Source organism: Protopterus annectens, chromosome 1.part0 (assembly GCF_019279795.1).
Source record: "Protopterus annectens isolate FY-2018-M chromosome 1.part0, PAN1.0, whole genome shotgun sequence".
Taxonomy (NCBI): Eukaryota; Metazoa; Chordata; order Ceratodontiformes; family Protopteridae; genus Protopterus; species Protopterus annectens.
The window spans coordinates 352,159,927-352,178,021 of NC_056725.1; the positions used below are offsets into that span (position 1 = coordinate 352,159,927).

At 38.3% G+C, this 18,095-nt stretch overlaps 1 protein-coding gene across 1 annotated transcript in view; it reads left to right on the plus strand.

Annotated features, from left to right (window-relative positions):
* LOC122792270 (prolyl endopeptidase-like) overlaps nucleotides 1-18,095 on the plus strand; it is a 315,525-nt gene that overhangs the window by 46,644 nt on the left and 250,786 nt on the right. The gene's annotated exons all lie outside the window — the stretch shown is intronic.

Consider the following 18,095-nt stretch of genomic DNA (forward strand, 5'->3'; position numbering starts at 1 on the left):
CAAGCTCCTGCTACCTTGTCTCACTCTCAAATGCTTAAAATGGCAGAAGACCCTATCATGCTGATCAGGTGAAGCCAAGCTACCCCTTCAAAAAGGAAAAGATATCTGTCCCCAGTAGTTTTGTCTGAACTAGAGTCAGATGAGTCTGATGCATCTGACTATGAAGACATGCAGCCCCTCTCCACTTATGAGGATTCTGATGCAGAGGAATCCATTCCTTCAGCCTCTCCCCCAGAGGATTTTTCCTTTGTGGAAATCCTGCATACTTTAAGGGAGCATTTCCAGTGGGAGAGTCAGGACTACCCTCAGTCTAAAAGGAGACTCAGGGGAATTCCTAGATCTTCTGCAACACAGACCCTTGGCCATCCCCCCAGTCCTGGATGTGGTGGATGATGTTTTCTTTGAATCCAGCTTGACTCCTGATGTCCTACCTCCTGCTCCCAGAAAACCAGACAGGTACTATAGAGTTCCTGACTCACACAAATATCTTTTTAAAAATCCAACAGCTGACCCTGAGGTAATTTCTCAAGGGCCAAAAGGGCTTAAAGCAACCTCTGCTAAGAATCCTACCCCCTCAGACAGGGATTCCCGAGCATTGGACAGATGGGGTAAAAAAAGTATACACCTCAGCTACTCTTGCTATCTTGGCACTAAATTGTCAGCTCCATATGCTTAAATATCAGCAACATACCTTGGAACTCCTTAAACAAAGACTGTCCTTTCCTGCTTGGGCAGAATCTAAGACTTAATGCATTCTGCAAGTCAGGTAACTAAACACACCTTGCACTGTGGTTTTTATGCCCTAGAAGCTTCTTGCAGTATGTGAAGAAGTACTGGATATTGCAAAAGCTTATGAGAAAAGAAGTTTATGGACTGGTAGCTGGGATTGTAATATTGTGTTAAAAATGTACAAAAAATATGCATATATTAAGCTTAATAAATGTGGATGGGAATAGGGGTGTTGCAAAACACTAGTGACAACCCAAAACATGTTTTTTTTTTTGGTGGAAAAGAAGGACATTTGAAAAGTAACTGTGATAAAAGATGTTATATTTGTGGGGAAATGGGACCTGATGCAAAACTGTGAATTGAAATGTTATAAATGTAACAAAATTGGACATTTATGGATGGATTGCAAAAATGAAAATAACAGGAAAAAGAATGAGAAGAAAATTAATAAAAGAAAAATAGATGAGAAATAATAATAACGAGGACATAGACGAAGGTTCTGGAATAAATGATGAAGAAGACATTAAGCTGGTAGGTAGTAAAAGGAAAAAAAAGAAGTCTATTGGTAAAAGGATAAAAGACAGAACAAGAAAATTTAAAGGGATAAGTACAAAAAAAAGAGCAGGAATGAATAAAAAATAATATATACAACTAAAGATTGGGACTTGGTGTAATGGTACAGTGTTTGAGTCTCAGCTTTAGGAAGAAAATTAGTTAGGCTTAGAATGGCCTGTTAAGAAAGCTTGCCTAGCAGTTAGCTATGAACTTATGAAACCATGAGTCTAAAGAAAATTTTAGAGTGCTTTGTGTAAATGTGAATATTATGAAGAATAGGAATTTTGGAGTGATATAGATGTAATTATATTAAAAGGCACAAGATGTTTAACAAATGAAAGATTACAGAGAGAGAAACTGTAAAGAAAATTATATAGAATTATAATGTGCTTATACTAACTATAAAGAAATGGAAAGCTTATTTCAACATATTTTAGACTATGTAGTGATAAATGTGTTGTTATTATAACAGGAGACTTTAATTGTGATTTAAGAGGCAAGAGTAAAAAAGAAAGGAAGTGGTATACGAAAAATGTTAGAAGTTATAAGATGTGGTAAGTTAAAACTTTAAGACAAAAAAATCATTGCCTTACAAAATGTGTATGTATAGAACTGAAATTGATTATTTTGTAGTATCAGAAGGTTCAGTTATAGGAGAAAAAGAGGTAGTTGAAACAGGATTTTCTGATCATCTTGCAGTATGGCTAGAGATAAAAGAAAACAAAGCATATATAACAATAGGCAAAGGAATAAACAGAATAAATGAGAAAGCATAGAATGAAGAAGGAAAGAGATTAGTAATACAACATATTTTTGAGAGTATTTTATAAAAATTGGTCTTCATGGTAAATATTTAAGGAAAAATATAAAAAAAGTTTTTACACTGGCAATATGATATGGGGAAAAGTAGAGAGAAAAATATAAAAGAATGTATAACAATGCATTGGAATATGTTCTAGTTTCTAATGATAGAAAGTAAGTTGACAAAGGAAAGAAATATGTGAAGGAAATCAAGAAAAAGTATAATAATTGTTATACAAGCAGATATATTTTTACAAGGAAAAAGAGACGTATTGAGTTACTTAAGCAGATTAATAAAGGAAGATGGTAGTGTAATTAAAGAAATAGAAAGAACTCAGGAAGAGATTATGAATAGTGTAGTACAATATGTACAAACATATTTAAAGAAGATGTAGTGAAAAAACATGGAAAGTAAAAACTTTAACAGAAAAAAGGAGTAAAGAGTTAGAAAAGCAGATTTCTTTAAATGAATTAGATAAAGTATTAGGACAAGTAAATATAGATTTGGCTGCAGGCCTAGATGGAATAGAGTATGAAATGTATAAAAATGTAAGGGATTGATAAAAAAAAAAAAATATATATATATATATATATATATATATATATATATATTTTTTTTTTAACATTTTGAATGCGTGTTTAAATGAAGGTTTTGGGCATCACAGTGGTACAGTGATCAGTGTTGTCACCTCACAGCAAGAGGTTCTCCAGTTTGATTCTGAAGTCTGCATGTCCTCCTCGTGTTTGTGTGGGTTTCCTCCAGGTGCTCTGGATGTTCTTCGTTCCACATTGCTGCAGTCCTTACTATTGGGTAGTCCGCTGTCCAGTCGGCCCGAATACCAGAGTATAAGGCTGATGTCGGTCAGGGCGCATTAGACTGACGTCAGTACGTCAGGGTACTAATGCGCATGACCGACGTCATATCCTCAGTCTTTTTTGCCGCATGGTCCGATGCAGAAGCAGTTTTGCGAGTGCAGGTTGGCGTTCTGAAATATTTCCGAAGCCGGAGTTTCAGACCGAATCAGAGTTGGCTAAGTACCCCGTTGGGGAACATTTTGTTTTTTTCTTGCCTCAGTATTTAACCGGATGTCAGAAAAAGTGAATAACTGTATTTCTTGTGGGAAACAGATACCTCATAGGGATTACCATACCTTGTGTATACCTTGTTTAGGGCCTGAGCACGACGTTGTTGGATGCCGCTCTTGTGCTAGGTTTAACAAGCGCACTATTAAGAGATGGTTAGACTGTGCCAGGTTAGTGTTTGGGAAGCGTTGCAATTATAAAATGCCGTCGGATGCTCCGACGCCCGCTTCGTCCAAGAAGCGCAAGGACAAAACAGTGAAGCCTAGGGTTGATGAACCGGCAGTCCCGGACGTCGGTTCTTTAGAAGGCTCAGTGGAGCCAGAGGTTTTGCCAGGAGTTTCTTTGGAGTCTCAGGCAGAGACTTTACTGTTACAGGATGTGCCTTCTCAGGAGGTAGGCCAGGCTGAGGGGCTTCTCAGGTAACTGTTCTTCCCTCTCTTCCCAAGGTAGTTAGAGCCTCTCCTTCTGTTGCCAAAACTTCTTTGAGAGGTAGGCCAAGTTCAGCTTCTGTGGGGGCTTCTCCTAGCATTTCAGGTTCTGTGCCTAAGAAACATATGCTTAAAATGGCAGAAGATTTGATTACTATGATTAGAGGTTCTATGCCCTCCTGATAAGAGGCCTAGGGTGGAACCGAGTTTGATAGTTTTGAACAGTGTTCAGAGGCTTCTGAGTCTTCTGCGGAAGATTTGCAGGAGTATCCTCCTTATTCTGATTCGGATGTGGATGATTCCACTCCTACAGCTTCTCCTCCTGAGGATTTCTCATTTTCAGAGACTCTGCATTCCATGAGGGAGCACTTTAAATGGGAAGGTCAGGATTACTCTGATTCAGGAAAAGGCTTAGGGAATTCTTGTTTTGCCCCAGCATAGGCCCTTAGCTATACCTCCTGTGTTGAATGTGGTGGAAGATGTTTTGCAGAGGCTTCCCTGAACCCTGATTCTTTGCCTCCTGCTCCTGTTAAACCTGATAGGTACTATAGGGTGCCTGAAGCTCATAAGTATCTTTTAAGAGTCCTAGGGCAGACCCGAAACTGTTTCTCAGGGACCTAAAGGTGTTAAGGCCTCTGTGGTTAAAAACCCTGTTCCCACTGATAAAGAGGCAAGGGCTTTGGATAGATGGGGAAAGAAAGTGTATACTTCTTCCACTTTAGCCATGAGGCGTTGAATTGTCAGTTTCACATGCTTAAATATCAAAATTATCTCCTTTCACAACTGAAATCTAAGGTGGATGCTTTGGCGGAAGGTATTGAGTGTAAAGAGTTGCTGGATTTAGTTCATGTGTCTGAACAAGTGGGTAAGCATTCCTTGCAATGTGGTTTTGATGCTGTACAGGCCTCCTCGAGGGTGGCTGCCACTAGTTCTGTTCTTCGCAGGCATGCCTGGTTGAGGGATCAGAATTTAGCTGAGCATGTTAAGACAAGGATTTTGGATACTCCTTTACAGTCGGATGTGTTGTTTGGTTCGCCTGTGGAAGCAGTTTTAAAGAAAATGGAGGACAAAGCTAAGTCTATGCAAACTGTTAAAGATTTTTGCAGGTGCAGCCACCGAAGTTTAGTAGAAATTGGCCTACTAAGGGATGGACATATCCTGCTTATGATTCCCAGTCTAGGGGTAGGTCTAGACGTGGTAGGGGCAGAGCTCAAGGTTCTTTTAGGCCTAGGACAGGAGGTTCACCTGCTCAGACTTCTGGTGAGGGCAGGGGTCAGTCCTTTCGTAAACAGACCCAATGACCTGCCTTTTCAGCTGCCAGTAGATTCTCGTCTGGCAGCTCCTTTGGGAGGAAGACTGTCTCTTTTCAAGGAAAATTGGGATTTAATTACTCAAGACAGATGGGTGTTGGATATCATTCACCACGGTTACAGGTTTTATTTCCATACATTGCCCCCTTTCAAAGGCATGCCAGACGTTCCTCCTCCACAAAGGAAAGAGGCTCACAAGCAAATTTCTCAGTTACTCCAAATAGGGGCCATTCAGCCAGTCCCTGTATCAGAAAGGGGCCTAGGATTTTATTCTCGCCTGTTCCTAGTACCAAAGAAGGGGAACACGTGGAGACCAATTTTGGATTTGTCTATCCTCAACACTTATCTGGACATTCCCAAGTTCAAGATGTTGACGTTACAACAGCTTTTACCTCTGCTGGGCAAAGATCACTGGATGGTAACTTTAGATCTCAAGGAAGCTTACCTTCATGTGCCTATAAGACTAAGTTGCAGGAAGTATCTGCGTTTCGAGCTGGAAATTCTCATTATCAGTTCTCTGCATTGCCCTTTGGCTTATCTACTGCGCCCAGAGTATTCACAAAGGTTCTGGCTCCAGTGATAGCTTACTTCAGGCTAAAAGGAATTCAAATCTATCCTTACTTGGACGACTGCCTGATTCTGGCTCAAGAAAAGGAAGACCTTCTACAACATCTGGAATATGTTATAGCAGTGCTAAGATGCCTAGGGTATTCTGTGAACGAAATAAAGTCCAGTCTAGTACCCTCTCAAGACATGTGCTTTCTGGGTGTGAGACTGAATACAGCAGCCCAGATGGCCTTTTAACCCCGGACAAACAAAAGAGTCTATCACTTTACTTCCATCAACTATCTCATCAGTCCGTGCTGACTGCAAGGACAGTCCTTCAAGCATTAGGGTTCATGGCATCTTGTATTCTGGTGCTTCCCAATGCCAAACTGCATATGAGGAAGCTACAATGGTATCTCAAAAATGTATGGACACAGCACTGCCAGGATTTGGACACTGTCATTCAAATAATGCCTTGCCTTCAAAAAGAATTTTTGTGGTGGGCTCAGGAATGTCACCTAAACAAGGGACTCTCTGTGACCCGGCCAGAGGCGAGTCAGATTTTGACGACAGATGCCTCGGACATTGCTTGGGGAGCTCATCTGAATGGAAAGTGGATACAAGACAAGTGGCCTGCCAGACTACAGCATCTACATATCAACATGAAGGAGATGTTAGCAGTCCAGTTTGCATTAATGGCTTTCAAGGAGTTACTTCTTCCAGGGCAGGTGTTGATTCTAACAGACAACACAACTGTCATGTGGTACATCAACAAGCAAGGGGGAACACATTCTTATCCTCTATGCAGGCAAGCAATGATTTTATGGGAGACTGCGCTAAGCTTGCAACTAACTCTTCAGGCAAGGTTTCTGCCGGGAGCACAGAACTCCTTAGCAGATGTGTTAAGCAGACAAATCATGGATCCCCACGAGTGGAAACTGGATCTTCATGTATTTCAGAAATTGACAGTGTCATGGGGAACTCCAGACATAGATCTGTTCGCTTCTCCACTAAACCACCAGCTGCCAAAGTATTGCACAAAGGGGTTTCATCACACAGCTTGGAAAGTGGATGCTCTGTCTTTCAGTTGGAAAAACCTTCATGTGTATGCCTTTCCACCTCTGCCTCTTCTTCCAAAGGTACTATTAAAAGTCAGACAAGACAGGCCAAGGATGATTTTGATAGCTCCAGATTGGCCTCGGCAACACTGGTACCCACTACTAAGGAGTCTGGTAAGGAAGCCTCCATGGCCTTTACCTCTGATTCCTCATCTGTTATCTCAGAAGGACGGTCATCTGCTCAATGTCAAGCTTCACTCTCTTCATCTAACAGCCTGGCATATTCTGTGTTGAAACACAGCAGGTCTCAACTTCCTCAACAAGTTTTAAATGTGATTATGGAAGCTAGAAGACCTAGTACAAGGAAAGTGTACGCAGAAAAATGGAAGAGATTTTTATTTTGGAGTACAGCAAAGAATTTGGAGATTTCTGAGCCTAATTTGAGTGTGGCTCTTCAATATCTTACTGAGTTATTGGACAAAGGTTTGTCCTTCTCTTCCATTAAGATTCATGCTGCAGCAATTTCAGCTCACTATGATTGTGACCCACCATTGTTTTCGCATCCTTTGTTCAAGCAGTTTCTTAGAGGGGCAAAGAATATAAGACCCCCACGTAGAGCTCCTACTCCTGCTTGGGATCTCAATTTTGTGTTGGAAAAACTTACTCTACAACCTTTTGAGCCTGCGGCTACTGCTGAATTGAAATACTTGTCATGGAAGACTGCTTTTCTGTTGGCTATTACTTCTGCAAGAAGGGTGTCTGAGTTGCAGGCCCTTATGGCAGTAGAGCCCTTTTGATTTTCCATAAGGATAGGGTATCATTACGTACTAATCCTTCCTTTATGCCTAAAGTGGTTTCTAGTGTGGCTTTAAACCAAACTATTCATTTGCCTACTTTTTATGCAGATCCCCAAAATAAAGGGGAAAAGATTTTGCACACTTTAGATGTACACAGGCAATTGCGTTATTATTTAAGCAGGACTAAGGATTTTAGGCAGTCTCAGCAGTTGTTTGTTTCTTTTGCTTTGAGTTCGCAGGGCAAGCCTGTGTCAAAACAAACTATTTCTAGGTGGATTGGGTTTTGCATTGCATTTTGTTATTCCCATCATGGCAAGGAGATTCCAGCTGGGATTAGGTCTCATTCCACTAGGGCTACTGCCACTTCAACAGCATTTCTAAGGGGGGTGGCAACTAAGGATATTTTGGAGGCAGCTACTTGGAGTTCAGTGCATACTTTCTCTAAGCATTATCACCTTCCTATCTACTCTAAGCCTAGGGCTGGTTTTGCCACAGCTGTTTTGCAAGGCATGTTGTCAGCTCCTACTTCTTTATGATTTGCCAGCCTCCCTTACCTCTGCTTTGGGATTCTACCCAATAGTAAGGACTGCAGCAATGTGGAACGAAGAACATAGTACAGTTTTGTACCTACCATAAATGTAGATGTTCGAGGATCCACATTGCTGCAGTCCAATTTACCCTCCCTCCTTCCCCTCTGTGTTTAGGGGTGGTTGTGTAGGTGAGGTTATATGCTGGTATTTTTGTATATATCTTTTTGTATATATTGTACATATGTTTGGTGCAGGTATTTTGGGCCTTGTCTTTTTAGGGTCTTCTGACATCTGGGGCAAGAAAAGACTGAGGATATGACGTCGGTCATGCGCATTAGTACCCTGACGTACTGACGTCAGTCTAATGCGCCCTGACCGACGTCAGCCTTATACTCTGGTATTCGGGCCGACTGGACAGCGGACTACCCAATAGTAAGGACTGCAGCAATGTGGATCCTCGAACATCTACATTTATGGTAGGTACAAAACTGTACTTTTCTTCCCACATTCCCAAGACATGCTAAAGGTGGACTGGACATTATAAATTGGCCCTACGTGTGAGTGGGATGCATGTGTTTGCCTTCTGAGGAAGGTTGGGTGCTAGGCTGACAACTCAACACCATAAAACTCTACTGCCTCTCATTCTGCAGACCACTGATCTACTGTTGCTACCCCTACAGACAAAATTAAATGAAGGTTTTATGTATAAAGAATTATGGAATGGAATGCATACATTCTTATGGAGGAAAGAAGATAGAAGAGAATAAAAAAAATGGAAACCAATAGTATAGAATAATAATGAACATAAGAACTTAATGAAAATAATATGAAATATAATAATACAAAAGAGATTTGAAACTAAAATGGAAATTACTGTGGAATATAGCATATATAGTATAAAGGGGAAGGGTCACCAAGAATTATTAATGATAGAGAAATTGTGTATGATATTATGAACAGAAAAGAAGAAGCAAAAATCATGATAGGAGACCTTAATAACACAATTGGACACAAAATCTTTTGGGTAATAATGAAAGAATGTAATATAAGTGAGAAAGTTAGGAAATTGTGTATGTCAGTGTGTAGTAATAATGAAGTAAAAATACTTGTAAATAGCTGGTTAAGTTGAGTGGCACATATGAAGAGTAGTGTAACACTTGGATAGCCAGTGAGTTGTATACTCTTTGCATTTGTTATGAATGTTATGCTATGTGAAATAAATTACAAAAATGAAGGAGGCAGGGTATATAACACCTGAAGGGCTAAGAATTCCAGTTCTGTTAAAATATACAGATAACATTATAATGATTGCAAAACAACAAAAGTTTGATAAAACAAATAATAATTTGCACAAATGAGTGTCAAGAGATTATAGAAATGGCTTTAAATAAAGAGAAATTATCAGGCTTAGTTGATGTAGTAAACATTGGGTGTATATATTTTACAATGAATGAAATGTCTGTGTTCGGTTTAAAAATTGGAAGTAAAGGTGTAAGTAGAATTCAATGATAAAAGACAATAGAAAAAATAAAGCAAATGTTTCTTTTCTGGAGAACATATAAATTATTATTCAGAAAAAAAGGCTTATTTGATAAATTCAGACGTGATGGGGAAAAGAACAAACTTGTCAAGTGTATTTGTGTTGCCAACAGTATTTGAAAAGTAATTTCACACACTTTTTTCATGTATATGGGGTTCTACATTAAACCCAGTAAAAATAGGAGTTTTGTATGGAAATAAAGGAGATTTAGTGTTAATTAACCCAGTGGTATACACTGCTTCATTGCATTTTTGCAGAGTGTTGGAGGATAAATGAAAAGGATAAGAGATTAGTAGTAAAACTGTGTAAATGAGTATGATAAATTTTGTGGCATGGTAAAAGAGTAATATTGAAAAAGAGTGTATAAATGAAGAAATCAAATGTTACCAAGAAAACAATTGTGGAAAATAAAAATTGATGATATAGACACAAATAGGAAAGTATGGTTTAATAATGTAATGATAAGACATTACTATGTAAAACCATGGGAAAATCTAAAGGATTGAAAAACTATAGCTATAAAAATTAGAAGCAAATAATGTTATCAGAAAGATTTTTTTGTGGAGACTGGTAGTAGATAAATTTACAGTAAAAGGAAATATGACATATAAAAATAAAAGTGATAAAATATGTTTACATTGTCAAGAAGAAGAAGAAACCATGGAACGTGTTTTTGAAATGTAAAAGAGTAAACAAAAATTTATGGGCAAAACTATGCAAAGAAGATTTTTTGCAGATATAAAAGAAGTGGATAAAATAAACATGGATATGATTAAATATGGATATCATAAGAATAGAAGTAAATAAAATGTTAAAAGATAAAAAGTTATTTTATGTTATATGGAATGAAATAAATGAAATTATGTTTAATGATAAATGGATTTTATCAACAATATTAAGTAAAAATCAGATAGCATTTATGTAAATAGGAGTGGGGGTCTAATAGGGATGAAAATTTAGCATGATTGTAAAGGAAATTACAAATATGTATAAACATAGGAAGGAAATAGTTATTAAAACAGAGCATTTGATCAAGGATTCCTGGGAATTCCTGAGTAAACTTACCTATGAGGTATGGGAGAAAGGGCTTAGTTTTCTGACTATTGATGTTACTGATTTGTTTACCACCATACCTAGAACTGAGGGACAAAAATATTTCAGTGAGAGTGTATATAAATTTTCCACTTTGTCGCAGGACAACATTAAACTTGTCTTAGAACTTATGGAAGTAGTGTTGGATAATAATTATATACACTTTCAAGGAGAATTTTATCAAAAAATAAGTGGTGTGGCAATGGGGGCAAATTGTGCCCCCGTTTACGCAAATTTAGTTATGTTAGAGTGGGAAAACAGATTTGTTTTTCCTAGTAGGTATTCGGGGAACATCCGCCTTTATGTCAGATTTCTGGATGATATTTTTATTTTATGGAAAGGTGAAGAAGATAGTGTTAAAGATTGTGTTGAGTATATTAATCATAGCACCCCCTTCTTTAGATTTACACATACATGGGACAAAAAGGTTATCAACTATTTGGACATAACAATTTTACAAACAGATACTGGTTTTAAGTCTAAAATTTATAGAAAGCCTACTTGGTGTAATAGTTATTTACATTTTTTCAGTAACCATCCCATGTTTATGAAAAAAAGTTTAATTAAAAGGCAAGGAGTCCGTATCGCTCGTATGACATCGGAGTTTGTAGATTTAGAGCAGGAGTTTAGAAAATTAAAATTTATGTTTATAGAGAGGGGATACCCAGAAGATTTTATTGACACAGTATTGGGGGAGGTTTATAGAGGTTGGGGTCACAAATATACACCACTTTTAGGTAGGCCTTTGAATGACAAGTATAATATGATCTATAATAATAACAACATGGTGATGGAAAACACTAATAAATATCATAGGGCCTGTGTAATTGAACACAATGACTTCTCTGAAACGTTTATGAAAATATTGAGGGACAATTGGAGTTTGCTAAAAACACACAGGGGATTGTTTGAATCTGTTGGGCCAACACCTTCATTTTCTTTTAGGACAGGGTGTAGTCTTAAAAAATCTTTTGAGGTAAATATGCCCCGGAATAAATATGATGGTAAGGGCACAGTTCCCTGTGGTGGTTGCAAACAGTGTTCCAATATTTTGAAAGAAGGTAGTATTAAATTAGAAAATGGCATGGGTAGTGTTGTTAGATTCTACAGAGGTAACTGCTGTACAAAGATGTTAGTATATTTGGCTGTATGTAATGAATGCCCTGCATACTATGTGGGTAAAACTGAAAGGGCATTCAAGGACAGAATTTATGAACACTATTTACTGCAGTACTTTCAGTGGATATAAATTTGGAATTATTGATGTTATTAGAAATTACATTGGGGGTGGTGACTACAAAAATATGTTACTAAACAACGAACTGGTATGGCAACTTAGGTTAAGGTCTAATGCACCACCTGGTTTAAATGAATATATTTCTGTTAAACCAGTTTTGGTACAAAAAGCTTCTACAGTATAATTACACTACATGTTCCATAAGTTTGCATAGTTGCAGATTTGATTAAGTATTTGCAACATAATACAAATAAACATACAAAAAATGTTTTTATCAATTTTGATTTGATGTTTTTTAGATCTAATATTCAGAAATATTTAAGAATATTTAGGTAATATTCTTAGTAGGTGGCTATATACATACATATATACAATTTTTGAGGTTTTACATTTCAATATAGTATAAAATATTGTTTTATAATGATATTTTAATATTTTTGGTGATGTTGCTTTAAATAGTTAATTGTGAATGTTAATTAATTGGTGTTTGTATAAAAGACTAGTAAAATAATGATGGAGTATCTGATGAAGTCTTGTGCCTAAGACGAAAGTGCTTATGGTAGTTGCTCCTGCGTTCGTTTTTCAATAAAGTGGATTATTGATGGACTATTGGTCGTTTTACTGGTATTTGGACAGCTTTTTTCTGCATTCTTGGTTGGATCAGAAAGTAGAATGTCGAGATTTTTTGTGGAGACTGGTAGTAGATAAATTTACAGTAAAAGGAAATATGACATATAAAAATAAAAGTGATAAAATATGTTTACATTGTCAAGAAGAAGAAGAAACCATGGAACGTGTTTTTGAAATGTAAAAGAGTAAACAAAAATTTATGGGCAAAACTATGCAAAGAAGATTTTTTGCAGATATAAAAGAAGTGGATAAAATAAACATGGATATGATTAAATATGGATATCATAAGAATAGAAGTAAATAAAATGTTAAAAGATAAAAAGTTATTTTATGTTATATGGAATGAAATAAATGAAATTATGTTTAATGATAAATGGATTTTATCAACAATATTAAGTAAAATCAGATAGCGTTTATGTAAATAGGAGTCGGAGTCTAATAGGGATGAAAATTTAGCATGATTGTAAAGAAAATTACAAATATGTATAAACAGATTTGTATGTTTGTATATTTGTACATACGTAAGCATTTTGTAAACAAGAGTTATTTTTTAAAAATATAAATAAAGGGCTGCTAATGTTTTCGATAGGTACCATCATTTGAGTTACCACAAACACAAGCAGATGGGCCCTCAGTTTAACATCTAATCTGAAGAACAACTCATTCAGGAGTGTAGCACCCCCCCCCTTTACAATGCACTGCAATGTCAGCTTTCAGTCTGCCTGGTGCAGGAATAGAACCCACAGTCTTCTGCACCAAAGGCAAGTGTGCTACCTGTTGTGTCACTGACACTGGTTATATGGTTGCACCAAAGGCAAGTGTGCTACCTGTTGTGTCACTGACACTGGTTATATGGTATATATGTTCTTTTTTATAACTATCATCAGTCCAACATTACATAAATTGCTCAATTCTTGCTGCCCCTTAAACCTTGCTCCTCCTGCAGAACATTATTCTGCATATATTGTACCTGGAATTTCCATTTATTTCTATGTAATCTACTCCTCCCCCTTTAAAAGATCTGTTACAATATTCAACACTTTAGATACAGTTGATTTAAACTTTGATTTCCATTTTCTAGTAATTGTGGGGGTTTTTGGCAGCCACTAGAATTAAACTTAATTTATTAAGGATACCCACACCTCCAGGCTAGTTGCTCAGCATAATGCATCCAAGATTATCCAAGTGCAACTAACTCTGGGCAAGACTGCAATCCAAATTGTAGCTTGCTACAGATCCTCCACCATGCCCCAGAATTCTCACTCCTCATTTCTTGATACACTGGAAAATATTAGGGTACAACCTAACACCCTAATAATGGGCGATTTCAACTACTCCACCATTAAATGGGAAAACTACTCATGTACCAACACTTTAGTCAGCATTTTCTGGAATTCATAAATTCCAATGCCTTGGATTAACTTATCCACACCCCCATTAGGGGCAGGAATATCCTAGACCTGGTCATTACCAACATGGGCAATCGGTGTTCCACATCAGAGGTCAATTCCTCATTAGTCAGATCCGACCACAAGCTAATCACCCTGGACATCCACCCCCCCCCCCCCGTTAGGGAAACCACCGTTAAAAAATTTCTCCAAAGCCCAACTTCACGCTTCTTAAGACAGAAGTGGCAAACTTCACAACACCCATGCAGTTGGACAATAGAGGTGCGACTGCTGAATCCTACACAAATGCACTTTGTAAGCACTTACACGAGTGCATGGATCATGCAATCCCTAACAGAACCAAGATGCTATCCTCCAAAAAAAGGAATCCAATCTGGTGGTCCCCTGCCATAAACAAACTCTACAACAGAAGAAAGAAACTGCTGCAAAAAAAGAGTAAAATCCCATGATTGGAGGAACTCCCTGGTCAGCCTTGGTAAAAAGCTGAGATCCCTCACAAAATCCTTCAAAGCTAGTTACGAAAACAAAATTGCCACTGATTCTAAAGGCAACCACAAAACATTCTATAGCTATGTCAAGAATCTCAATGGCAACACACAGATCTGCTCTGAGTTACAGCACAATGGCACTAAATATACAGAACCAACTGGTATTGCTAATATCCTGGCAGATAGGCTCATTGCTAACTTTACCCCCCTCTCACCCCCTAAAGGGCCCATCTCTATACCAGAAGAATGCAAAGTTCCTGTAATCACGGCTGCACAGGTAAAAACCACACTCTCCAAAGTCAAAAACACAGCATCCATGGGACCTGACAACATCCCAGGCTGCATTCTACACGAACTGCAGAATGAACTGCCCCCCCCCCCCCACCCAAGTACCATGTTCAATCATAGCCTCACCTCAGGCTTTGTGCCCACTGAATGGCGCAAAGCAACGGATATCCCACTCCACACAGGGGGAGCCACCATGGACCCCGGGAACTAATGCTCCATTAGCTTGATGAGCCTGGCCTGCAAGGCTATGGAACGTTTCATCATGGAACTTATAAACAATGACATTGGTAATCTCCAAACTCTGGACCCCACCCACTTCGGGTTTGTAAAAGGCAGATCATGTCTCCTAAACCTGATAGACTTCTTTGAAGCGGTCACGCCATAGATGAGGGTAAGGTGGTTCACACAGCCTATCTAGATCTCGCCAAGGCTTTTGACACCATCCCCCACTCTGGAGTTATAGATAAACTCACTAAACTAGATATAAATCCCTATGTCACAAGATGGGTTGCCAACTGGCTTACTGACAGAACCCACACTGTGAAAGTAGCAGACTCCAAATCTGACTTCAGACCAGTGACAAGTGGAGTATCACAAGGTTCAGTCCTGGGTCCTCTCCTGTTTGGTATCTACTTCTCAGAAGTACAGGCTAACACAGAAGGTATTTGGCTAACAAAGTTTGCAGATGACTGCAAACTGGGAGCCATAATCGAAACTCCTAATGATGTGGACATCCTACAAAATGGCCTCACTGAGACAGATGCTTGGTGCCAAAGCCATGGCCTCGAGCTCAATGCCAAAAAGTGCTTTGTCATCCCTTTTGGTAAAAACACTGTACCCATGAACTACCACATAGGTGGTAGTCTACTTAACACCGAAAGTGTGATAAGAGACCTTGGGACACACGTGGACAGTAGTCTCTCCTTGGATAATCACATTGCCACAGTAGTCAGGAAATACTTCTGCGTGGCACACCTCATCACAAAACGTTTCCCATCCAGGAAAAAAAGAGGTCATTGTTCCCCTCTACTCATCACTAATTAGACCCATTGTAGAGTACAACGTCCCTTTTGGTATGTACCTCACAAGACATCTACAACAACTAGAAAGGCTGCAGAAATACCACACAAAGAGGATTACCAGCCTCAATCAGATGCCCTACGCAGACAGTCTCAAAAAACTCCAGCTTTACTCCATCGCATATCGCCTCCTCAGAGACGATCTCTGCCTAACATACAAAGTTATGTCAAACTCAGGGCTGTTGGACATGCTGCACTTGAAATCCCAATGCCTCCAAGCTACACGCTCTAGGGACCTAAAGCTTGTCACCACAATAAACAGAACATGCTGGAGGGATAGATTCTTGTCCCAGAGACTTCCCATACTCTGGAACAAACTACCCGTTTCTATCAAACAAAGCTCCTCATTAGCACTGTTCAAGAAAAATCTTGATGATTGGATGGGAGATAGGAAAGTCACCCTGGGGATCACTTCTGTGGCTCTGCTCAACAGGGGCACAGGAAAATAATTTTCTTGAGTGGCGAAAGCCAGGGTACCTTTTTGGCTAGGCTTATATAGGCCCTAGGGCCAATAGCCTAGTTACCTGCCTATGAACCTATAAAAAGGCCTTACTATGTCTAGGCAATTCAGATCCTGTATCACAACTCAAAAGAATAATTTTATTAGTTATACCCCTTTGCTCACCCAATATTTCTAACAGAATGCTCTGTAGGGAATTTTTAAAATCTGCCAACTCATTGCACTCCCAAAACTTTCCAGTTACCTCTTTCTTCAGAATCCCACTGCCAACGTCTGCCGTTTACCTGTGGAAAAGTTCATTGGAGTCTGCTTGGGTATAAAATACTAATGCAAACATTTCAAAGCAAAAATCCTAAACCTTCTAGACTTTATGGCATGTTTGGGTGCCATATATATCCTCCCATTGTTCCCTTGTAAATTCCTCATTTTATCTCTATTCCCAATCTTTTATAACTTCCTGTGAGTGTTTCTTATAGTGATAGTACAATGTTTTATATGCCCTACTAATTGTCCTTTTTTAATAACGGCGTCTGTTCTAGATTAAAATAAAAACACTACCAGAGCAGGTCTTTCACTTAAGATTCCCTTATCCTTTTCACTGTGTTTACACTGTAATATCAATCATTGGTAGGGGATGCAGTCTGTAGCCTGCAGTCCAAATATCTCCTTATCCTAATCAAAGTCTATCATCCATCTCTCTGTAGTTATTTGCTCCCAATACCTTGGTTTCTTGCCAGTTTTCTCCAGTAAATGCCAACCCTTCTTCTCTGTTCTCTGTACCCTTACTTGCAGTCATTGCTATCGGCAAAATCTCTTTTCTCCATTCTTGTGTTGGCTTAGTTTTTAGAATACTTTCTGCTACTTCATGAATATAATATTATGTATGACTATTGTTATTCTTTTTAAGGATCTACGTCCAAAATCTCACTCTCTCCTTATTTCTTGAACCCCCCCCCCCCACTTCATCATCCCTTTCCACTTTGAATTATAACTTTTGGTTGTGTTATGTGTTAATCCTAAACCACCTTGTTCTGTTGGAAGAAACAACTTATCCCACTTAACCCTTGTCCTATTCCCCTCCCAGATAGTCTTTCATCTCTTTATTAGTCATTGTCCACAACTTCTCCTCTGGTTGATAAAAATATGCCTGACCTCTATTTAAAATTAAAGGGATCAAAAATATTTTCACTGCTTGTATCTTACTATCTGTACCATAAACAAGAGCTTCCAGTTTCTCACTTTTATCTTTTGTGTAGTGTCTTCCCACAGCTGCCATAACAGAAGCCTTTATAATCCATACTCCTAAGTACTTCATGTCGCAGTACGTACGTGTATTGCTGAGCCAGTTCATGTGTGGGTACATAATTTACAGCTGTAGCCTTTGTTTTATCTTCATTAACTTTATACACCAAAAAGACTTGAAACTGTCTGAAATGTGCCACACCACTGAAATGTCCTTTTCTAAGTGTATATTGTGCAAATAATATTGTCAGCAAGTAAAGACAACTTTTTTGATTGCCATATTAATTATATCCTTGAATTTCTGAACCCTTTATTTTGTTTGCCAGTAGCACTAAATATGAAACAAATAAAAGAGAAAGAGGACATTCCTATCTGGTTCAGGCACAATCTATCAGAGGGGAACCCTACCACTTTAATTCTTTCTCATATATCCACCTAATTAACATTATTGTATCAGGGAATGCAAATGCTTCCATTGACTGTTGCAACAGTTTGGAGAACCAGCTAGATATTCCAAACAAGGAACAACGAAACCACTAGCTGAAAAACAGATCCAAAGATAGGCACTTTGTTGAAGGTTGATACCACAAATTTATTTAAGCTTATGTAATGTACAATACAGCTTTTCGTCTGTATACAACAGACTTCATCAGACTCTAAAATACTCAAGTCATGTGCTGCTTTTAAATAAATCTCCTCCTAATGTAAAAAGCCTGCAATCAGGCAAAAAGCCTCCAATCTTAAAGGTATGAAAAACCTGTAAAATGTTTTAAATCAGCCATAAACATATAAA